This window comes from Perognathus longimembris, chromosome 18 (genome assembly GCF_023159225.1).
Source record: "Perognathus longimembris pacificus isolate PPM17 chromosome 18, ASM2315922v1, whole genome shotgun sequence".
NCBI lineage: Eukaryota > Metazoa > Chordata > Mammalia > Rodentia > Heteromyidae > Perognathus > Perognathus longimembris.
In genome coordinates this window covers 52405718-52431171 of record NC_063178.1, presented here as the reverse complement: position 1 = coordinate 52431171, position 25454 = coordinate 52405718, and the positions used below count along the sequence as shown (strand labels likewise).

Here is a 25454-nt window from a genome sequence, read left to right as displayed (position 1 = left end):
GAACAAGTTGTAGCACACCTAAATGGTATTTGGCACCACAATAACTTGTCCTTAGATCTCTTTCAACTCCATAGACAAATAGCCGGACTAGAACAAGCTCCGCCTTTGGACTCTAAAGTGGCAGAAACAGCAAAAGAACTGTTTGAACAACTTCAACAGTATGTCCCTTCCTTAATGAACGTTAAGGGGCTGCTAATGACATTGCTCGGCCCAGGGATACTTTTGCTGATGGCTTTCCTATGCCTTCCTTGCATTGTACGCATATTGCAAAACTCTTTCATGAGTTTAGCCAGCCAGCTGCATAAGATCAAGCTCCAAGTGAATGAACTTTCCCCAGAGAGGAACCACAGCCAGAGACGGGTATGAGGCAGTACCAGCCTTGACCGACCTAAGACATGGGGCTTCAGCATTGCTCTGAAGTTGACCCTAAGACGGGTAAGGCAGGCTGGGCTACCCATCCCACCTAAGACAGGCGGGTTCGCTTCTTTTAATAAAAAGACGGGGGAACTGTCAGGAGCCGAGCTAGCAGCTAACCTCATCCTGACCTCTGGCTGTGCTGTTATCACAAGGAATGTGGTAAGATTTGGTTTAATTGACAGCCAGCACTTATCAAGATGTTTTACTGTGTCCATAGGCGCCTGGTTTATGTTTTCCATTCAGCCTTGTCTTGTTTTATTGCCTCCTGTTATTTACCGACCTAAAAGCTTTCTTATTTTCTTAAACTTTGGTAACCCTATGCCATTCCCTGGTTCCCAAACTGCATAAAAGCTGGATGTTAAGAATAAACGGGGGGGCTGGGGATATAGCCTAGTGGCAAGAGTGCCTGCCTCGGATACACGAGGCCCTAGGTTCGATTCCCCAGCACCACATATACAGAAAACGGCCAGAAGCGGCGCTGTGGCTCAAGTGGTGGAGTGCTAGCCTTGAGCGGGAAGAAGCCAGGGACAGTCTCAGGCCCTGAGTCCAAGGCCCAGGACTGGCAAAAAAAAAAAAAAAAAAAAAAAAAAAAAAGAATAAACGGGGCTGCAGTCTTGAGTTTCAATCTCGAGATGCAGACCTCCCGTACCCCATCTTTGCCTCTTGTCTTTTTTCTTTTGTCTTGTATTTTTCCTTTTCTTTAATCCTCGCCCCCCTCATTCAGGATTCCTTTTCACTGCCTGCTGGCTTGGCAGGAATATTAATCATATTCTCAATTTTTAACTTCACACAATCAGAAAAGTACTTTTTGTTGATTATATTTATTTGAAAATAGTCTGTCAGCTGCGGGCGCAGTTCCCGTGTCACCTGGCTGTGAGATCCCTGGACCCCATCTCTTTCCCCAACAGCAACCGCGTGCTGGTGGCCATGTCTGGCGTGAAGGGCAAGGCGCCGGGCCTGGACAGCCTGCAGGTGTGGTACGAGGAGGCCCTGTGGGAGATGACCATTGTGTCCAACCCCATCAGTTCCTGGGCGGCGGTGAAGGTGAACGTACCCCTGAAGTTTGGCAAGTGACAATCAAGTTCTAACAAGTTTGGGGCCCACTGCACTCAGCGCACATTTTTCAGTCACTTGGGACCAGTCTCTTGTAGAATTGGCCTCTAAAGAAACTTCCTCTTTTGCTTCTATGAGGAGTTCCCAAGGAACATTTAAGCATCAAGTTCACAGTTAAGGAAAAAGTTTAAATCGAGTAGAAATATATTTTGGAACAACTGCCTTATACTCCTTTGTCACATTGTCATTAGCAAACTGGTTCATTTTTCAGGGTTGATGATCCATTCACTAGTGTGGCAGTGAATTTAAGTTTTCGCTTGCCACACCTTGACCTCCATCTCCAAATTACCCCTGCCTCCAGAATATTCCATATGTAACTTGGAAACTTGTTTTCACATAAGCATCTAGCTTCTTAATAACTGTCACAGTTCTTTGTGGCCTAAGTATTTTCTCAAATTTACCCTAGCAAGCTTTTGAAGTCATTGTAAGACTGCGGGGGGGTGGGCGGGCTGGTGTGCTTCTGTAATAACAATACAAGTTGTTTCCGCAATATTTGGGTTTGGTATTAATTTTTTTTAGGGAGAGGTCTTCCTGGAAAAGAAGACCTGGATAATGATCATGGTAATGATTTATCATTTCTGAGATAATCTTTTGTAATCCCTATAGTTGTACTGTAAAATAGGTGTTATTATCACCATTTCAGCTGAGTAAACTTAAGATATAGGAAGTGCTGGTGGCTTATACCTGTATTCCTAGCTACTTAAGGGGGCTGACATCTGAAAATCGCCATTCAACGCCAGACTGGGCAGGGAAGTCTTTGAGACTCTTATCTCCAGTAAACTATTTGGAAGAATCCAGAAGTGGCACTTTGGCTCAAGGGATAAAGTGCTATTCTTGAGTACAAAAGATACTGCCTGTTCCCTGAGTTCAAACCCTACAACTGGCAAACAAAATAATGTAAAATACAAATAAGATTTGGAAGTATCGTAAAGTATTTATTGTGGATGAACAAATAGAAAAACAATCAGTGATTTCATGGAACTTACCTTCTAGTGAAGGGTAGATTTTAAAATGCCTTTAATACTTAAAATGATGGAGTTAGGCTATGGACTAGATTCGCTCAGTCATTATGCTTTGTTCCTTCTCAAAATCTAACTCATATAGGTCAATAAGAGAACCTGATCTTGAAATGTAACAGTCTTAGAGGGAGAGAGATGCTGATGGAACTTTGATATAGTTCAAAATAGACTAAGAAAAAGTATTGTAGCACAGATGAATAAAGATAATTTTTGCTGGCAATTATAACTCTCATTCTTGCTTCCTCTTTTTATATTTAGAGCCCAATTTCTGTCTCCATTCATAATCCATTCATTTGAGCCCCCCTCAAGTCTAGCTTCATGGTTTTCCTCCACATTGTCTATTACTTGTTTCAGTGGATGGGTAAAAGTAGCATTATTAGTAATGTGTAGCTTTAATTTCTCTACCTACTTAGCAAGGGTAGAGTAAGTTTAAAATCTGTTTCTGTTCATAGCTATCATCACTGCTTTAGATCCAACCATGTGTTGTGGCATTATTTCACTAATTTATTATTATTATTATTATTATTAGAAATAAGCTTTGCGGTTACAATTGCATCTCTGTTTCTGTGGGATAAAATTGTCTTTTTACTCAGAAACAAAATATTGCTATGTTAACTAACAGATAACAGAGATTTCTATACAACTATGGAAATTGTTTTTATGTTATAACTATTGAAATTGTAGCACAGGGTCCCAATGTGTTTACCTCTGCATTTTACTATAATAGAAATTCTTAATATTTTTGTGAATTAAGTACTAAGTTATCAGTGTTTCTAATTCTTTTAATGCAGATATACCTAAACTACATGTTAAACTATAAGTTGACACTCAAGAATGGCACCTCTAATTCCTTGTTTCCCAGTTCTCTTTGAATATACTCCCACTTCACTTATTATGGTTACTGTTTCCTACTAGGCATTTCAAAGCAGTTTCACTTTTGAAAAAGTACTTCAAATACCTTGTGACATAGTTTCATGCTAATAGTCCAGTTATTTTTTACATGTGAAGAATTAGAAGGAGAATTTTCAAATCTAAAACATGATCATATAAACTGACCCATGTTATTACCCTAATATGCTTTTAATTTGAGGGAGAGTTGGGAACAAATCTTTAAATTTTCCAACACTAAGCGTGTAGGGGGTCAAAGGGCATTTCTGTTGCCTGGGAATATGGCCTCATGCTAAGAGTGCTTGCCTGATATACATGAAGCCCTAGGTTCGATTTCTCAGCACCACATATATAAAAAAGGCCAGAAATGGCACTGTGGCTCAACTTGGCAGAGTGCTAGCCTTGAGCAAGAAGAAGCAAAGGACAGTGCTCCAGCCCTGAGATCAAGCCCCAGGACTGGCAAAAAAAGAAAAAAGAGAGAGAGAGAGACACTAAGCTTACTGAGTATCTTAACATATTCTTATTCATGTGTGTGTGTGTGTGTGTGTGTGTGTGTGTAAGTCTTACTCAAAGAATCTTTTCTGTGATCTTTCATATGGGAGGGAGCAGTTTCTTCTCTCTTTACTTTCCATTTTTGTTACTTCTTTCTCTTTCCAAATAATGAGGACAGCCATTTCTAAAAACTGTCAGAGATGCTACATTTGATCAAGTTGACTTGGTTGAGACTTCTTTTCAGAGACTGTTGACCAAGGTGTTCTGTCTACTATTCAGTAAAATGAGGAATGTAGCTAAGAAACTGAATCTCTGGGAGGGGGGGGGGCGGTATTAAAATGCTGTGGAGCTCATTAGTACTAAGCTTATTTCTCTCTCTCTTCCTTCCAGATTTGGATATCAAGTCCTTGGGATCTGGCTGTGTAGAAATCCAGAATATTGAATGTGATAATTGAAAAATTGAAACTGAACAGGGTACCAGATTCTTGCACTCTGTTATGGTATAAGTACTCTAATGATTGCTATGCAATTACAGTTCCTCAACTGTACAGGTTCCTAGGAGCATTCCTAGGAAGGGGCTAGGTTCCTTTCATCTTTTGGCACTCACGTAGAATTACTGGGAAGGGGTTGATCACAGAGAAGGCATACCCATTCTAAAAGTACCAGCCTGGAAGTAGCACACAGCATTTTCATTTGCATTCTATTGGCAACAAATGAGCTTAGGAAAGCTGGAAACACACATCCTTTCTGTTGGACAATACACATGGATTTGGGCTTTTGCCATAGTTGCCAAGTTTGAAATGAAGCTACACATACATGTACATTTGGAGTCTGTCAGAAGGGACTACCTAAACATCACTACTGCTTTATTTGTACTTGGAAGCATTTTCACTCAGCCTTTCATTTTCATTTATTTCCTGGGGTGCAACACAATGTAGTATGACCCTAAGTGTAAAGTGTCCTCTTTCAGACCAACCAGCCTTACAAGTGTGGACTTTGGGACCATATAGAACTGGATTACAATTGATTTGACTTTTTTTAACCATATCATACTGAAAAAGCTATCCAACTTCTGAGATTCAGATTTTTTTTCCTCTATGAAATGGGAAAAATAGAATGTCCATCTCTCTAATTGTTAGAATTAAATGTTAGAGGTCATATAAAGAAGACTGCATTGTCGTTCTGGTGCTGAAAAACTGCCAAAGAAGAGATAACTTTAGTACTAGTAATCATGACATATAGTAACAATGATTAATGTATTCCTTGTTTGTATTTACTTAACTGTTTATAGGAATATTTGACTTTCAAGTCCTTAAGAAAAGCTGCTAGAAAATAGCTGTCTCTATACTTTTCTTTTTGTCCTTTGTCTCTAAATTACTGCTTTGACAGTAGTTGGCATTTCTTACCAGTTGATATTATTATACTAGTGTCTATTTCATTTCCAGGTTCTTTTTTTAGTTTTTTTATTAATAATAAGAAAAAAACCATGGTAAATGGTTTCATTAATTTAAACCAAAGGTATTTTTTCCTTGTTTTGTCTATACTTTTTGTTTGTATTTCAGAGTCAAAAGTTACATGTTCAAACCAAAGGTGGCAAAGTGATCTGTCTGGGAACAATCTATGGAGACACAGATATCCATGCATCAGATAAAAGTTCATCATTGCAATTTTGCTTCCCGTTGGTTCACAAACAAAAAAAAATCTTTAATGCATCCAGGTTTGTTAGTAAATTCAAATGGGATTGTAGTTATTAAATGTTATACAATTTAAATTTTAATTTATGATTTTAGTACTTGTGACAGTTACTTATTTAAAATAAGTAAACACTTAATACATTTAGTTCTAATCCTTATTTTTTTAATTTTAAAAATCACTGGGTAAAATGTCTCATTAAGTTGTATTTCCATATCTTCATTTGGTTTTTCTTGTGCAAGATTTACTTGAATACTGTATTTTCCAAGACCTACTTACTTCCCCTGAAGAATTAACTTGTAATTCAACTTTATTCTTCTATATTGTCCACAAAGAGGCAACATTAGATATCTTAACTGTTCTCCAAATCCTTCCGTGGTAGCTATTGGAATATTGATTAGTATAGGAAGAAACTTTGTAATTTTTCCTTTGTTGTTGGTGTTCCTGGACTGGGACTTGAACTCAAGCCTCAGACTTCCACTCAGCTTCTTCCCTTCCTGGCTGGCTCCCTACCACTTGAACCCTAACTTTAGTTCCAAGTTTTTGCTCATTAATTGGAGATGAGTCTGCGATTTTTCTGCTCATGCTGCTTCAAATCAAGATCCTCAAATCTTAGCCTCCTCAGTAGCTAAAATTACAGGCAAGAACCACCAGTGCTCAAATAATTAGTAGATTTTAATCAAGTGTTTTATTGCTTCCTGTGATTTAGCATAGTATTAAGAGTAAAGGTATATTTTGGAAGTCTTTTTAAAAATGTGATCAATAATAGTTTTAAATCTTAAAAAGAAATCCAAGACATTTTTTGTTTTAAATTTTGCAATCTGCATGAGTCTTTTGTTAGATTTGCTAAATTTTATTCTATGCTTTGTTCACAAATTATTGATATGAAGAATTTTGAGCATATCTTATAGGTGTAGATTAAAACAATTAAGTTGTTATTTTATTTTCCATCATCTTTCTCTTAGAACCTGCTTAAATCCAAATATTTAAATATACCCTCCATATTAATCAGGGATAGTATTCAAAGACTGTGTGACCTTAGGTGACAAGCCCTTTTGAGATGGCATTCAGTTTTTACTAATTAGATTGCTGTGGTCTTAGAGATGGAAGAGGGAAGTTGGACAACTCTGTATCTTAACAAGGCACAGTCCCTTCATTGAGGGCTTATATTAATTTGAAGTGATCTCGTAAGTTATAATATTACATTGAGCTATGAGTGTGAAAAGTACAAATCATCCCCATTACCTGCTATTTTGAATAATGTGGATATTTAGTTTTTCTAACATGCATGGATGATTGAATATTTATTCCTACTTCCTATTATTTTGTTTCTTTCATTCTTTAGCTTCCTAATGTACTGAAGTGGGTAGTGTTTTTTTTTCTATTTTTATTTTAGATACTAACTTTTAAAGTGTATTGCTAAGTGTGTTTAAAAATTCTTCAAATACTTTTTAGTACTTAAAATAAATATTATATGGGTTACTTTTCATATGTAACTTTCATGGAAATGTACTTTGGATATTTCAGGTAAAGTACTTGAAATAATGTTTGGTGCTTGGCTAACTCTAATGTATTGCTTCCCAGAATGATGATAATGAAATGATGGTGATGATGATGATGATGAACGTGAAGAAATCAGGAAAAATACCTTGACTAAAATAGCTCTACCACTTTACTTCCCCGAGCCTCAGTGACATTATTCAGGGGTGATAGTATTTGCTTTGGTTGTTTGATTTTGAAAGTTAAGCATTATAAACAATAGTATTGTTATTTTATAGCTGTTTTTAAAATTATACCATTGATTTCAGTATCCCAAATTTAGTCTTATCACTTACTTAAATATGGAAATACCTCTTGTGTGATTATTAAGTATGTTAATGACATAGTTGCCAGTTTTCCTTTCTTCTATAGTATAGGTTACAGCATCACATTACTTCCTTAAAACTTGTTTTTCACTGTTTGTGAGAACAAGATATTTACACATAATATTACCATATGTAGCAGTCATTGCTATTACATACTATATAGTTAAACTTATGGAAAAATTTTCCTTCTTGTGTAGAAAAGAAAATTAGTTTATAGCAATACCTATGAGGAAGGTTTTGGGAACTACTTTGTGTTCTCTTTAAATAGTTACTTTGATGTGAAAAACAAATGAGCTGGATGCCAGTGGCTTACACCAATAATCCTAACTACTCAGGAGGCTGAGATCTTAGGATCAAGGTTTCAAGCCAGTGTGGGCAGAAAAATCCAGTGTTTTGCTGTAAAGAATGAATTTTTTTATCTTTTAATTCAAGACAGTGTCTGATATCATGCACTATAAACTCTGAAATTTTCCAGAATGAATGGATCAAATATATTTGCTGTATTCATTTAGGTATGGCAAAACATTTTCTTTAGCCAGAGAGTATAATAGTGTTTAATAATCAATGTGAATCTTTGGGATTTCCCAGACACTCATAAGAAGTGTCTTTAAGATTTTACTTGTGTGTGGGTTGGTGGAGGCATGATAATCAGAAGTGTTCCTTTACCAGTTCAATTAAGTTTCATATATTCGTTCAAATATTTTTGGTGTTCACTATAAAAAGTGAGAGTATTCTTACTGAGGCTTGATTTATATAAATATTTTGAGAGTTTAAAATTATTAGCATGAAGAATCTCTTTATAGAGGAAATTTGTAAGTAATACAAAATTTTTTCAGGAATTTAGCATCTTTATTTTAAAGTTGAAGCAGGGGAAACATTTGTATTCTCATAAATCATTCTGTAGGAAAAATACCTTTCTTTGACAGATTTATTGAAATTATTTAAAGTAAAAATTGACATTAACCACATATAATTCATGTAAAAGAAAATATATACTTAATTAGAAATAAAATTTATGAGCTTTACAAAGACCGAGGCTGATATCAGGAAAGCAACGCCTTTGCAATAGCCCCCCAAAACATAAAATACCTAGCAATAACCTTAACCAAATAAATGAAAGACCTCTTTGAGGAGAACTTTAAAAGCTTGAAAAATGAAATTAAGTCAGAAATAAGGAAATGGAAAAACCTCCCATGCTCCTGGATTGGGAGGGTTAATATAATCAAAATGGCAATATTGCCTAAGGCTATCTACAAATTCAATGCAATACCCATTAATATCCCAACACCATTTTTTGATGAAATAGAGGAAGAAATCCAGAAATTCATATGGAGTAATTAAAGACCATGAATAGCAAAAACAATCCTAAGCAGAAAGAACAATGCTGGAGGAATTACAATACCCAACTTCAAGTTGTATTATAAAGCTATAGTAATAAAAACAGCTTGGTATTGGCACCGGAACAGGCCTGAAGAACAATGGAACAGAATTGAAGACCCAGAAATGAACCCACAGAACTACGCCTACTTAATCTTTGATAAAGGGGCTGAAACAATAGTTTGGAAGAAAGATAGCCTCTTTAACAAATGGTGCTGGCAAAACTGGCTCAACACATGCAATAAACTAAAACTAGATCCTTATATATCACCCTGCACCAAAATCAATTCCAAATGGATTAAAGACCTCGAAATCAAAACAGACACCCTGGAAATGATTGTTATATCACAGTTGTAACTACTTTCAACATCCCATGTGTATCTGTAATTTCTACTATTGATGAGGTTCTTGTATCAATCACCTTCTTGTGATTGTAGCTACACTATCTCTGTAATCTTATCTGAGTGTATTGGAAACCGTGTATACTGGTACTAGAATTAGGAAATTGAAAGGCAATACCAAAATTGAGAGACAAAGGGTAAAATAAGAGAAACAACAACAAAAGGAATACTTGCAAAACTGTTTGGTGTAAGTGAACTGAACACCTCGGGGGGGAAAGGGGGAGGGGGAGGGGGTATGAGGGACAAGGTAACAAACAGTACAAGAAATGTATCCAATGCCTTACGTATGAAACCGTAACCTCTCTGTACATCAGTTTTTTTAATAAAAACTAAAAAAAAAAATTATGAGCTTTAAATTCAGAAGTGTAAGTAATTCTAATTTGCTCTCCATAAAACCTGATAAATGCTTTTCTTTCTCTTTTTGTACTTATGTCTTCTCATATTTTAGTATTCTTGAAGTTGAACTCTTGTTAGATAACATATTGGACTCTGAACAATTTCTGGCCTTGCCAGAAGAAATGTCATTTATACCAATATGTTCCAAGTAGCAAAAACTATTTCTTTAAATACCCAGTGTACTACTTGAAGTTGTTTCTGTGCAAAATGGGGGCAAGCTTTTTTTTTTTTTTTTTTTTTTTTTTTTGCCAGTCCTGGGGCTTGGACTCAGGGCCTAAGCACTGTTCCTGGCTTCTTTTTGCTCAAGGCTAGCACTCTGCCACTTGAGCCACAGCACCACTTCTGGCCATTTTCTGTATATGTGGTGCTGGAGAATTGAACCCAAGGCCTCATGTATATGGAGCAAGCACTCTTGCCACTAGGCCATAACCCCAGGCCGGAGGGGCAAGCTTTTAATGTCAATACTTTATATTCATAACCTAAAGATGATTTTGGAGGTCTTAACTATCTATTTGACATGTGAGCAATATTTGAAACATAAATGCATACTAAGCTTTGCTAGGGAAATTTAAAGATGAACATAAAATCTTTCATTTTATTCACTGGCAAGCTACTGTCTTATTAATTGTAAAGTGGAAAAATTCTAGAAATCAAAAGTATAGCTCTTATGTAAATATGCTAATATGCTAAAGGATTGAAATCAAGATGGCTCAATAGAAGCAACTCTATGCAAAAACTCAATACATTCAATATTCCTCTTGCAATAATCAAATAAATTGGAACTAGAAGAGGATTGCCATAATCTGATAGAAGGTACATAAAATATATTCTCAGTACACATGGTGTTCTGTACAGAGATGCTTTATACTTTCTTTTTGAGAATAACAGGTAAAGGTAGCTGCTATTCCCTCCATTAGCAACTTTTCATGGATGGATTGAAGGCTGGAGCCTTCACTGGTAAGACAAAAAAAAAAAAAGAATGAAAAAGCATTAATATAAGGATTGGAAGAGAGAACATGGAAATACCCACTTTTTTACAATGTAATTATGCATTAGGAGTTTTTAAAATACAAATATTTTCACAAATACTAATACTAGTATAGTAGATACTAGTAGTGAGTTTATTTTGTTGCTGGATTAAGATCAAATGAAAATGTAAAGGATACTTTGAAAAATAACACTTTAAAATTATGTAGTAGGAGTAAACGTAACAAAACATCAATAATTCTACATGTAAAATACAAGACATAATTAAGAAATGTTAATAATGACAATTAAATAAATAGTAGAATTTACTTTGGATCTCATGTTTGTTCCCAAACTTGTAGAGCCAGGAATTAGGCAGAATTAATAAAACTGTAGAATCAAGAAAATATAGGAGCTAGTTAGAATAAAGAAAACCATTGTGCATTAGGTTAAAAAGAAAACCTCTTGTTAGTTTCCCACTAATTTGGATATACTATTTTGGCTTTATTTCCAGTTTTTGTTTAATAATCAACTGATAGAAATTTTTTCTCTTTAGACCATAACTGTAGATAAACTGCAAGGAAGTTCTGTAATATATCTACTGAAGATGGTTTGCTGGAAGCCAAGTATCTTTATGCAGATCATCATTTGTATCTTCTACTGCTGGAAATATTGCATTAGGAAATATTCATGGTAAGATGACAGAAAATTAATAGGTTTCAGACTTTCCACATAACATAAATTTTAAGAGATGACAGTGTAGTTGAGGAAGGATCAAGAAACTGGCCTTCTAAATAATTAATTGCAGTCCAGATATCCTTTATAAATATCATGAAAATAAAATGATGTATAAGCTAATTGTTTTGCCAAGACATTGAAGTTATGCTGTTAGATATTAAACTGGCAGTAATTCTGATCTTAACATTAGATGAACCAGAAAATATATGACAATAAATGAAAGTAGATTTAAATAAAGATGAGTTTTCAGTGGTTGCTTTCATATTATGATAGGAGAGGTAAAAGTTAAATTAATGAAACATTTGAGTGGATCTAATTATAGGAACTTTGTTGTACTAATTTTGATTAAATGGTATGAGCATTTATGTTGGCACAAAATCCTCTCAACACCTTGCCATTTTCTGTTATCCGATTGTTTCTTTTTTATAATTTCTAAAACATGTCTGCAGAAAAGCTTATTGTTTAATGTATGTAGTTATACTTGGTTAATATTTGTTTTAAGGAAAGGAAAAGAGCATAATGGTGAGGTAGCCTGGCAGAAGTCACACTGGTGTTCAGTGTTACTCAGCCTGCCTCTTATATTTCCATACAGCAGATGACTTAAATGCAGGTGCAGATACTTTTTGAAATATATATGGCTAGAATTAAGAGTTACTTAGCCCAGAATGAACTGTATTATATACATATCTCCCAAAGACTTTTAGGGCTATATTCCAGGAAGTATGGACTTGAATTTTTTCCACAAATGACCAGCTCATTTTCATTTTTGTAGTAAAGGTGAATATTAGTATCTATGCATTTTGGAAAAACCCCCAGACTTTAGTAGTGAGCACAAATTACACCTGCAATCATAACTACTCAGAAGGTTGAACTATGAAGATTGTGGTTCAAAGCCAGCCCACGCAGGAAAGCTCATGAGATTCTTATGTCCAATTAATTATAAACTCAGAACTGATGTGGTGGTTTAAAGTGGTAAGGCACTAGCCTTAAACACAAAAGCTAAAGGACAGCATCCAGGCCCTGAGTCCAAGCCCTAGGATCTGCAGCCTTCCCCTCCCTCAAAGTAAAATTTCACTGCATTCATTGAAGGCAAATATGACCCTATAAAGCTCCTTTTCCTTGAATGAGTGACTGGATTCACCAACTAAATGACTGTAAATATATACCTTAGTTCTTCACTAATGGTTAAAGTTATAAATATTAGGGATTTAAGTGTTCAAGAAATGGGAAGTAGAGTAGAGAATTAGTTATATTGAACCACCCACACAAGATTAATTTCCTCAAAACTTCATCCATTGTGAAATGCTTCACTCTACTTTGATGTGGGTCATTGCTCCTGCACTATCCAGATCCAATCTATTCCTCAAGCCAGCATTAACGTATCCATTCCTTCTACTAGGCTCCCTCTCTTAAAGGTTTTATCATCAAAACACTGCCATATGAGGTCTTATGTGGTCTTAAGCTTCTAGCACTTGCATCTTTGGGGTTCATAGCATCTCTCTTACATAAAAGTATATTCCCTTCCTCCTAAAGTTCCCAGGGTATCACTCCATTATGTATCAACTGATCTCTTTATCAGAATCAGGCACACCACATGCACATGAGGCTCTTTAGTATGATACATCCATATGTACAAGTCAAGTGCAGTGCCTTCAATCTTTAGACATATGAATTAGAGAGATGTTATCTCATTCCCCTTTCTCCCTACCACCACATTCACATACCACCTGTACACCATAGTTATAGTGATAGTGAAGGGCCAGGGTAATGCTTATAAACATTCCCATTGAGAGGAAGAAAATGAGAGGATCAAGAATCAAAGGAATCGCTAGTCCATAGTGATTTTGAAATTCAGGTGGAAAATATTGTAGGTTCTTTGGTAGATCTCAAGGCTTGGGAATTATTTTTTTTAAGTTCTAGGTTTTGCCCTTTTAGGTCATCATTAGTTTTTTGTTTTATTTTGTTTTGTGCCAGTACTGGGGCTTGAACTCAGGGCCTGGGCTTTCCCTTGCCTTTTTCACTTAACGCTGGCCCTTTACCACTTGATCCACAGCTCTGCTTAACATCTTGACTTTTTATGAAATGTAGTCTATAGTTACAGCTGAGTAGTTTACTTAGTCTGTTTCCTGCCAGGAGAAGATTAGGGATCTAGTGATCTCTTTCCATGACTATTATTGTCTCTTTCCTTTCATGTTGGCAAAGCTTTCTGAAAGAATGTGGTGAAAACTTTTAGTTTCCTGTGAATTTCATTGGGGCTTGTCCTCTTACACAAATGTTACACTTACATAAAATCTCTTCAGAATATGGGCTCTGCTAAGGTGCTAAGTTACAACATTCTCAAGCCTTGCAGAAAGTCTGTTTGAGAGGATCTGTGAGGCATATCCTTAATATTCTTAAGGAAGTTTTTTGTGTAACTGGTTAATATTGTAAGATACCACCATTGATCTTTCTGTAGTCTTAGCCAAATTTTTTCTAGTCACCCTCTGTTTTATTTTTAGGCCAAATTTTAGCATCTGGATTCAAATTTTCTCTTGGATCCAGGACAAAAAATATCAACAAATAAAATATCCAGCACAATCCAATTAAAATATTTTTAGCAAGATCATTGGGTTAATTTGGCGCATTTCCTATTCTGTATTACCAGAGGTGATAGTGTTGTGAAGTTTCTACTATAATAAATAAGGGTCCTCCTTCCTCCAAATTTTCAAAAATATTTTCCTCCTTTTCAGCCAGTAGACAAAGCAAACCCAATGTCCAGATTTCTTTTGAATTACTGTTCAGTGCAATTTCTCTTACATGCCCTTCAAAATCCATCCAACCTCTGCTAAGCTCCAAAACTTAGTTCCACATTTTTTGCATATTTTATTTTGACAGCACCCCATATCAAGTATCAATATTTGTACTAATTACTTATTCTTCTGTTACATATTATCCCAAAACATAACAACTGTAAACAAGAAGCAGTTTTTTCTCATTGGCTGGGTCAGAATTTTGGGTATGGCTTCTGTCTCAGGGTGCCTCAAAAGTTTGTAATCATGATGTCAGCCAAGACTGTGAGCTCATCGAATGTTCATCCAGGGAAAATTCTGCCTCCATGCTCACTCGTGGTTGTTGGTAGGATTTAGTTCAGATCCTGTTGGCCAGGAGCCACTTTTATTTCCTTGCAAAATGGATATTGTCTGCAGCACAGTTAATTTCCAGCATGGCAGCCATCAGAATAAGAAGACTAGTTTAGAAAGACAGACATCACAATCTTTTTGTAATCTACTCTTATAAATCGCATCCGACCACTTGTCCCCTTGGTCTTTATAAAAAGCTAGTCACTAAGGTTCAGCCTGCTATGAGAAAAGAAGATTAGATAGGGCATGAATACTAGGAGGCAATATGATCATTGGTTGCTATTTGCACATAATGGCGAATCTATATTTATCGGATGAAAATTGGAAGACTATATATAACACACCAGTGAAATAATATTATTTACATAACACATTTACTAATGAAATCTTTACAGGCCTGTAATTTACTGAAACTTGAAAATAATTTTATGGGTCTTTGCATAAAAACTATGCTTTTCTTCCTACACAAAGGTACCTCTTGTTTATATGCTTTCTGAGTGTGATGGAATGTTAAGGCTTTTTGAAAGATATTTTGCAGTCAGGCACATCTGATGTTTGAGCAAATGAATCATTTGCCATTTTTTTTCTTTTTCAAAGATAGTAACATGTCAGTATTTACAAAATATGTAAAGTGACATTACGTAAATTCTGAGACCAAAATTATCCCTTCACTTTTCCATTAATTTTGGAATTATGAAGAGGTGTGTTGCTTATATTTTTGGTAGAATAATTGGGCTTTGACCCTAGAAGTACATATACATATAAAGATCCTGCTGTTTTTGGTATTAGAGGAAGGGGACTGGAATGAATGTTTGTTACAGTGACTTATACTTGTCCTGGAAAATATATTTTCATTAAAAAATGGAACTCTTTGAAGTTTTCTTGATAGTCATGCCCCTATGTATTCATTATTCCTATGCCAAACCACTTCAACTCTTGGCCCAGAAATTACTTAATCTAACAAACAGTGATGGAAAGTGGCCTGAAAAATAAAAGTAATTATATTTTCCATAAATTGTTTTAATGTTCTTTCCTTCAAAATGTGGCTTTTATGGTCTGAAAAACACATTGATATTTAGCTTGAAATTATATAGTGAGTACATTTGAGTAAATTTTTTTCCTTGTCCTGAAGCTTGAACTCAGGGCCTGGGCACTCTCCCTGAGCCTCTTTGTGCTCAAGGCTATCTAGTACTCTACCACATGAGCCACAGTGCCACTTCTGGCTTTTTCTGAGTAATTTGTTGGAGATAAAAAAGTCTCACAGTCTTTCATCAGATGTCAGCCTCATGAGTAACTAGGATTACAGGTGTGAGCCACCAGTTCCCAGCAAGTTTTTTTTTTTTAATCTATAAGCTTTGGAGGCATTCTTTTTCTTCCATGTTTGCCACAAAGTAGAGTGGATTCCTTTGCAGTTATAGTAGAAAACCTTAAGGTGTGGGAATTGGATGGGGCAAGGGTTTGCATAGATGCTTAAAGCTACTTGTTCAGAACTACAGCTAAATCTTTGTATTTATGATGTTGGGAAAAATCACCAAGAACAGGAGCAATATTATGAAATAATATTGTAGACTTCTAATCATGCTATAAGATAATATATAGCACATTTTTAAACTATCCATAAATTTATTTCTTTTCCTTTTAAAAGGCAATATAATATTACAAAGCAAGATGGGCAACATCACTAAGATGGTAGTTGGTAAATTTTTGCCTACTTCTTAGTTTTGTGCCAGTTCTGAAGCTTAAACTCATTCTCAATTGACTTTTTCATAAAAAATAAAATACTTGAAAGACTCATAGTTTCTTACCGTGATTTCAAAGCAGAGCCTTTGTTTTTTTGCAAACTTACAATTTCATTTACTCATGTGAAAATAATTATACTTCTGTTTTCTTTTCCTTCTTCCCAGATTCATCTTGTGGCTGTCTAAAAGCCTCCACTCAGCAGGGTGCCATCGATGTTTATGTCAGCCAACTGGGGAAAGTGGAATTGAAATTACACAAAGGTGAGCCTACTGGGACATTATGCTTTGATATGTGAAATAAAGAAGGTCTATAGCACTCAGGAAACAGATGGTCATATTACCTATACTGACACAGTAACTTCCCTCAAACAACATGGTAGAACCTGATTTAAAGACTGGTCACTTAGCTCTCTAGGTGAATAATCTTTCCAACTTTTGGGACCATGGCCACAAAGATGATCTTTCCCTCTATAGTATAAACAAAATTGTTGTGATATTATGATTGTCTCTTGTAGCAGAATTTTTAATGTTACTCTGTGAGTATTTCCGATTACTCATGTCTGAAATACTATTGTTTGGAGGGAAAATGTTCCCATAAGTTGGAACTTTCCTGCCAGCCTGTAAGAGGACCTCCTCAGAGTATCACAGTGAGTAAGAATGTCTATTGTAACATGTGATTCTAAAATACAGGTGTCATCACGTCATCACAAAGATTCCTAAAGCAATTACTGACTTCATCTCTCCTTTTAATTTAATCTCTCATATAAGTAATTTATTCTGAGCTTTCAAGCATTTTATTTAAAATGGCATACTTTTTATTCATCTGAATACTAAGTTTATGTGAATCTGTGCATGAACACATATGTTCATGGTGAAAAGTGACTTGGGTAGTGTAGCTGGGAGAACTGACATGGTCTGAGTACAGAAAGTGAAGAACTATATTACTCTATAAAGCAATTCAAAAACAAAGTCTTAAAAATAAAATCTAGAAGTTCTTGCATAGTTTTTGCATTTCCTTGTTCTGGCTAACAGAACAAGGAATGTGTTTCCTTACAGAGACTGATGGTTCTTGTTATTAAAATTTCCTTGTCATGTAATCGTTTTTTTTTTTTTTTTTTTTATCAATAAGCTTTCCTGCTAGCGTGTCAAGGCATATCTCCAGAGCCTTGACATCTGAAACTGAAGTTATTTCCAAACACACAGTTGTGATTTTCCCTGGACACCCTCCCTTTTTTTCTTTAAACTTTCTGACTTTTTTTTGCCAGTCCTGGTGCTTGAACTCATGGCCTGAGCACTGTCCCTGGCTTCTTTTTGGTCAAGGATAGCACTCTATTACTTGAGCCACAGAGCCACTTCTGGCCTTTTCCATATATGTGGTGCTGAGGAATCGAACCCAGGGCTTCATGTATATGAGGCAAGCACTGTTGCCACTAGGCCATATTCCCAGCCCCCTTTTTTTCTTTAAAACAGGGTGTTATCATACCATCACTAAACTACTAAGTCAGAGTAAATTGTAAATGTCATATAAGTCATATAATCTCTCTCTCATGGAAAAAAAAACCCATAAACCAGTAAAGTACCTATTAACAATAGCAAAACAGAGCATTGAATAAGCAGCTTTTATGTGAGTTATTGGCAAAAAAAAAAAGGAAACAAATAGTTTTAAGACTTTTGAAGATTTTTACTCTCTATCCACTTAAACTAGTTTCAAGTATTGGTTAGAATGTTGTTCTAGCAACCTAATGAAACAGTGTATGATGTTGCAAAGTTTGATTACAATTAGTTTTGTATTTTCTTCTACTGGGACCATGTTACTGGAAGAAGCTTAAAAATAAATGGAAACATAAAATTCTATCTGTTGATTTCTTAATTCTCACTATACTTGGGGAACGGCAATTTTTTCTTTTTTAAAGACTAATGGAAAGTTAGTCAGGATTCTGTTGCTTAATGGTTAGTAAAGACATCTGGAATCCATTCCAGTTTGGCATTGCCTTGTTGTGGCTTCAGAGCTAGCCACCTCAGTCTCTAAGCCTTCCCTGTTTCACCATGGGGGCAGAGATGGAGATAGTACTGTTTGCATTGGTTAACACTTTCAAAGATTTCTGTAATCTTAGCTACTCAGGGGGCTGAGATCTGAGACTTGTTCAATGCTATCCCTGGCATTAGAATTCATAAGATTCTTATCTCCAAGTAATCACACACACACACACACACACACACACACACACACACACACACACACAGCAGGAAACATGTCGTTCAGCAGTGGTTCAGTGGTAGAGCAATATCCTTGAGCCAAAACAAAACAACAACAAAAAGCTCAGGGACAGTGGCCACATGCTGAGTTCAAGTACCAGAACTGGCACCAAAACAACCAAAAAAGAAGATTTATTTATTTAGATCATGTTGATGTTGTTCATGTAAGAACATTTTCACTTTTGAGACATTCTTTCAGAATAATTTCTTATTTATTGTCAAAGTGATGTACAGATGGATTACAGTTTCATATGTAAGGGAGTGGGTACATTTCTTGTAAAATTTGTTACCTCCTCCATCATTTCCCCCTTCCCCACCCTCTTTTCCTCTCCCCCATGAATTGTTCAGTTGATTTACACCAAATGGTTTTGTAAGTATTGCTTTTGGAGTCATTTGTTTTTCTTTTCTTTGTCTCTCGATTTTGATATTCCCTTTCTAGTTCTAATACCAGTATATACAGTATCTAGTATAATCAGATGAGATATAGTGATAGCATGGGGACAACTACAGGCAGGGGATACTAGAGGATCATCACCAACAACAAAAAAAATCTACCATTTCACATGGCATGTTGAAAGTAATTACAACAGTGATATAATATAATATAATTTCCATAACACAGAGTTCATTTCACTTAACATCATCTTATGTGTTCATAAGGACATAGCTATTGGGCTCTTGTGATCCTCTGCTGTGACTAACCTAAACCTATACTAATTATTCCCTCTGGGAGAAACCATGGAGTACATGTTTCTTTGGTTCTAGCTCACTTCACTGAGTATAGTTTCTTCCAAGTCCTTCCATTTCCTTAGGAAAGGGGCAATGTCATTCTTTATGATAGAGGCATAAAATTCCATTGTGTATATGTACCTCATTTCCTGATCCATTCATCTACTGAGGGGCTTCTGGGTTGGTTCCATAGTTTAGCCATGACAAATTGTGCTGCAATGGACATTGTTGTGCTTGTGGCTTTAGTGTGCCCTTGTTTGTGTCTTTTGGGTAGATGCCCAAGTGTGGGGCTGTTGGGCCCTAGGGGAGCTCTACATTTAGCCTTCTGAGGAATCTCCATACTGCCCCTTGTTTGTCGTCTTTTGGGTAGATGCCTAAGTGTGGGGCTGTTGGGCCCTAGGGGAGCTCTACATTTAGCCTTCTGAGGAATCTCCATACTGCTTTCCAGAGTGGCTGAACAAACTTACATTCCCAACAATGAAGTAGGATTCCCATTTGGCCACATCCCATCCAGCATTTGTTACTGTTAGTTTTCCTGATAATGGACATTCTTACTTGGGGTGACATGGAATCTCAGTGTTGTTTTGATTTGCATTTCTTTTATGGCCAGTGATGTAGAGCACTTCTTCATGTGTCTATTGGCCATTCTCATTTCCTCTTCAGTGGTTTCTTTTTAGGTCTTTAGCCCACTTGTTGAGGGGGCTGTTGGTTCTTTGAGAATTTATTTTGGAGGAATTTAATTTTTTTAGTTCTGCATATATTTTAGTTATGAGGCTTTTGTCCATTGTATAGCCGGTAAAGACATTCTCCCTATCTGTGGGCTTTCTGTTTATCTTGCAAGCTAAGGCCTTTGCCATGCAGAAGCTCTGCAGTTTGATGCAGTCCCATTTGTCCAAATTGTCTTTGATTTGTTGCATTTTTGGGCCTTTGTTAAGGAAGTTTCGTCTTGTGCCAAGGAGCCCACGTGTTTATCCTACTCCTTCTTGTAGTGTATTCAAGGTATCTGTTTTTGTTTCAAGGTCTTTGATCCATTTGGAATTGATTTTGGTGCAGGAGGATATATAAGGATCTCATTTTACTTTGTTGCATGTGTTGAACCAGTTTTTCCAGCACCATTTGATAAAGAGGCTATCTTTCTTCCATCCTATTTTTTTAGCTCCTTTTATCAGAGTTTAAGTAGGCATCATTCTGTGGGTTCAGGTCTGGGTCTTCAGTTCTGTTCCATTGGTCCTCAGGCCTGTTCTTGTGCCAGTACCAAGCTGTTTTTTTTTTTTTTTTTTTTTTTTACTATAGCTTTGTAATACAGCTTGAAGTTTGGTATTGTAATTCCTCCAGCACTGTTCTTTCTACTTAAGATTGTTTTTGCTATTCGGGGTCTTTTATGTTCCATATGAATTTCTGGATTGCTTCTTCTATTTCATTAGTAAATGGTGTTGGGATATTAATGGGTATTGAATTGAATTTGTAGATAGCCTTTGGTAAGATTGCCATTTTCACAATATTAATCCTACCCAATTCAGGAGCTTGGGAGGTTTTTCCATTTTCTTAGTTCTGCCTTAATTTTGTTTATCATGTTTTTAAAGTTATCATCATACAGGTCTTTCACTTCTTTATCTAAGGCTATGGCTAGGTATTTTATGTTTTTTGAGGCTATTTCAAAAGGAATTGACAGTGGAGTGTTAAAATCTCCAACTATCAATGTTTTTGGATCTATGAGTGTTTTTTAGAGTCAGTAGTGGTTGTTTGATGAAGGTGGGTGCTCCTGTATTTGGGGTGTAGATATTTAAGGGTGGTTATATCCTCCTATAGGAGATCCCTTTATTAGTATGTAGTAACCTTCTTTCTCACTTCTTACCGTTTTTAATTTGAAGTCTATTTTTTTCTGATAATATGATTGCAACTCCAGCCTGCTTATGGGGTCTGTTTGCTTGGTAGATTTTATTCCAGTCTTTCACTTTTAGAAAATGTTTACTTTTTCTGGGTAGATGTGTCTCTTGGAGGCAGCAGAAACATGGCTCTTGCTTTTTGATCCAACTTATGAACCTATGTCGTTTAAGTGGAGAATTAAGTCCATTAATGTTGAGAGTTAGGATTGAGAGATGATTGTTTGTTCCTTTCATTATAGCTATCTGGTTAAGACCTGTGTCTTCCAATTCTTGATCTAATATTTTAGTTTTCTATTTAGGGTTAATTTCTCTGTCCGTATTGTGATCTTGATTATTTTCCGTGTGTAGGACATCCTTGAGGATTTTCTCTAAAGCTGGTTTGGTGGAGATATATTGTTTCAGTTTTTCCTTACTGTGGAAAACTTTTATTTGATCTTCGGCTATGAATGAGAGTTTAGCTGGTACAGTACTTTTGGTTGATAGTTCTTTTTCTTTAGGGTGTGGCATACCTCATTCCAGGCTCTTCTTGCTTTCATGGTATCTGCTGAGAAATCTGAAGTAATTCTGATAGGTTTTCCTTTATATGTGATGATCTTCAGTTCCCTAAAAGCTTTAAGGATTCTTTCCTTGGTCTGTATTGATCCTCTTTTTTTTTTTTTTTAAAGTTTTTATTATCAAACTGATGTGCAGAGAGGTTACAGTTTCATACGTTAGGCATTGGATACATTTCTTGTACTGTTTGTTACCTTGTCCCTCATACCCCCCTCCCCCCTTCCCCTTCCCTTTTCCCCCTGAGGTGTTCAGTTCACTTACACCAAACAGTTTTGCAAGTATTGCTTTTGTAGTTGTTTGACTTTTTTTACCCTGTGTCTCTCAATTTTGGTATTCCCTTTCAATTTCCTAGTTCCAATACCAGTATACACGGTTTCCAATATACTCAGATAAGATTACAGAGATAGTGTAGGTACAAACACAGGAAGGTGATACAAGAACATCATCAATATTAGAAGCTACAGATACACATGGAACATTGAAAGTAGTTACAACTGTGATATAACAATTGTCTCCATAACATGGAATTCATTTCACTTAGCATCATCTTAGATATTCATAAGGGTATAGCTATTGGGCCCTGTGATGCTCTGCTATGAGTTGCCTACACCTGTACTAATTATTCCCAATAAGGGAGACCATAGAGTCCATGTTTCTTTGGGTCTGGCTCACTTCACTGAGTATATTTTTTTCCAAGTCCTTCCATTTCCTTACAAATGGGACAATGTCATTCTTTCTGATAGAGGCATAAAATTCCATTGTGTATATGTACCACATTTTCCTGATCCATTTGTCTACTGAGGGGCATCTGGGTTGGTTCAAGATTCTCGCTATGACAAATTGTGCTGCGATGAACATTGTTGTGCTGGTGGCATTACTGTGATTTTGTTTGTGGTCTTTTGGATAGATACCCAAAAGTGGGGCTGCTGGGTCATAGGGGAGCTCTATATTTAGCCTTCTGAGGAATCTCCATACTGCTTGCCAGAGTGGCTGAACCAGACTACATTCCCACCAACAATGAATTAGGGTTCCCTTTTGGCCACATCCCCTCCAACAATTGTTATTGTTAGTTTTCTTGATATATGACATTTTTACTGGGGTGAGATGGAATCTCAATGATGTTTTGATTTGCCTTTCTTTTATGGCCAGTGATGTTGAGCATTTTTTCATATGTCTCCTGGCCATTCTCATTTCCTCATCAGAGAAGTCTCTTTGTAAGTCTTTAGCCCACTTGATGAGGGGGCTATTGGTTCTTTGCGGTTTTGTTTTGGAGGAAGGTAATTTTTTTTCTTCTGCATATATTTTAGATATTAGGCCTTTGTCTGTTGAATGGCCGTTAAAGATTTTCTCCCAGTCTGTGGGCTTTCTGTTTATCTTGCGAGCTATGTCCTTTGCCATGCAGAAGCTCTGCAATTTGATGCAGTCCCATTTGTCCAACCTTTCTTTGATTTGTAGCCTTTCTGGGATTTTCTTAAGGAAGTTCTGTCCTGTGCCAAGGAGCCCAAGTGTTTCTCCTACTCCTTCCTTTAGTGTTTTCAGGGTGTCTGTTTTGATTTCGAGGTCTTTAATCCATTTGGAATTGATTTTGGTGCAGGGTGATATATAAGGATCTAGTTTTAGTTTGTTGCATGTGTTGAGCCAGTTTTGCCAGCACCATTTGTTAAAGAGGCTATCTTTCTTCCATACTATTGTTTTAGCTCCTTTATCAAAGATTAAGTAGGCGTAGTTCTGTGGGTTCATTTCTGGGTCTTCAATTCTGTTCCATTAGTCTTCAGGCCTGTTCCGGTGCCAATACCAAGCTGTTTTTTATTACTACAGCCTTATAATAAAGCTTGAAGTTGGGTATTGTAATTCCTCCAGCACTGTTCTTTTTGCTTAGGATTGTTTTTGCTATTCATGGTCTTTAATTACTCCATATGAATTTCTGGATTGCTTCCTCTATTTCATCAAAAAATGGTGTTGGGATATTAATGGGTATTGCATTGAATTTGTAGATAGCCTTAGGCAATATTGCCATTTTGATTATATTAATCCTCCCAATCCAGGAGCATGGGAGGGTTTTCCATTTCCTTAGTTCTGACTTAATTTCGTTTTTCAAGCTTTTGAAGTTCTCATCAAAGAGGTCTTTCACTTCTTTGGTTAAAGTTATTCCTAGGTATTTTATATTTTTAGGGGCTATTGCAAAAGGAGTTGCTTTCCTGATTTCAGCCTTGGTCTTCGGGTCGTTAGCATAGAGAAAGGCCGTAGATTTTTGAAGGTTTATTTTATATCCTGCAACTTTGCCAATGTTTTGGATCAGCTCTAGTAGCTTGGGGGTAGAGTCTATGGGATTCTTTAGGTATAGGATCATGTCATCTGCGAAGAGAGAAAGTTTAACTTCATCTTTTCCTATTTGGATCCCCTTTATATTTTCTTCTTGCCTAATTGCTCTGGCTAGGAATTCTAGTACTATGTTGAAGAGCAGGGGAGAGAGTGGACATCCCTGCCTTGTTCCTGATTTTAAAGGGAATGGCTTCAGTTTTTCCCCATTTAGAGTTATGCTTGCTGTTGGTTTGTCATAAACTTCCTTGATTATATTCAGGAATGTTCCCTGGAATCCCAGTTTTTCCAGGGCTTTTAGTATAAATGGGTGCTGGATTTTATCAAACGCTTCTTCCGCATCCAGAGATAAAACCATGTGGTTCTTTTGCTTGCTCCAGTTGATGTGGTGGATTACATTAATTGACTTGCGTATATTAAACCAACTTTGCATCCCTGGAATGAAGCCAGTTTGATCGTGGTGTATGATTTTTTTGATAACCTGTTGAAGTCGATTGGCCAGAATTTTGTTGAGAATTTTTGCATCTATGTTCATCAGGGAGATCGGTCTGTAGTCCTCTTTCCGTGATGAGTCCCTGCCTGGTTTTGGGATGAGGGTTATACTGGCTTCATAGAATGAGTCTGGTAGTGAACGTTCTCTTTCAATTTCACTGAAGAGTTTGAGAAATATTGGTGTGAGTTCTGTCTTGAATGCCTTGTAGAATTCTGCAGTGAATCCGTCTGGACCTAGATGTGTCCAAATTATCTCTGTATAGGGAATTTTCCTTTTCTTTGTAAGTACTGTAAAGGGATTAATGGAAATTTGAATTCCTTACCAAATATGGAGTCCACTGGCAGTAGCGGTGTGTAAAGTGTCCAGATCATCAGTTTGCTAACACAGGGGGAAACCAGTGCCTCCCAAGAGCTGCAAGTTTCCTAGCTTATGGGGAGCCCTTGGGGATGGCATTGGCCTGCATGGCTCTTGGTTTATCTACACTCACAGCAGTTGTCCTTGGGATCCTTGTGAAACATCACAACTTCCACATTGTCAAGGCTAACAACCAGGTTTTCAGCTACATCTGGCTTATCTCCCTTGTCTTCTGTTTCCTCTATTCCTTGCTCTTTATTGGCTGTCTGCTAGAGCCAGCCAGTGGCGAGAAGGAAATCTCGAATGAGCGGGGCGAAGATTAAAGAAAAGGAAAAATACAAGACAAGAGAAAAAAGACAAGAGGCAAAGATGGGGTTCAGAAGGTCTGCAACTTAAGATTGTAACTCAAGACTGCAGCCACGTTTATTCTTAACTTCCAGCTTATATGCAGTTTTGGAACCAGGGAATAGCATAGGGTTGCTAAAATTCAAGAACACAAAGAAGCTTTGAAGTTCGTAACATTTGATGGCAGTAAACACAGGATGAGGTTGATTAACATAGGAATGTACTCCAGGGGACATAGCAAAGCAGACATAGCAGAGCATTCTGGGTAGGGGCAGAGATACCAGTAAACAAATGTCTT

The 25454-nt window shown here is 36.6% G+C and overlaps 1 pseudogene; it reads left to right on the top strand.

The window, feature by feature from the left end:
• Positions 1 to 25134, top strand: part of LOC125367081 — a 30818-nt pseudogene extending 5684 nt beyond the window's left edge.
• The last annotated feature ends 320 nt before the right edge of the window (positions 25135 to 25454 follow it).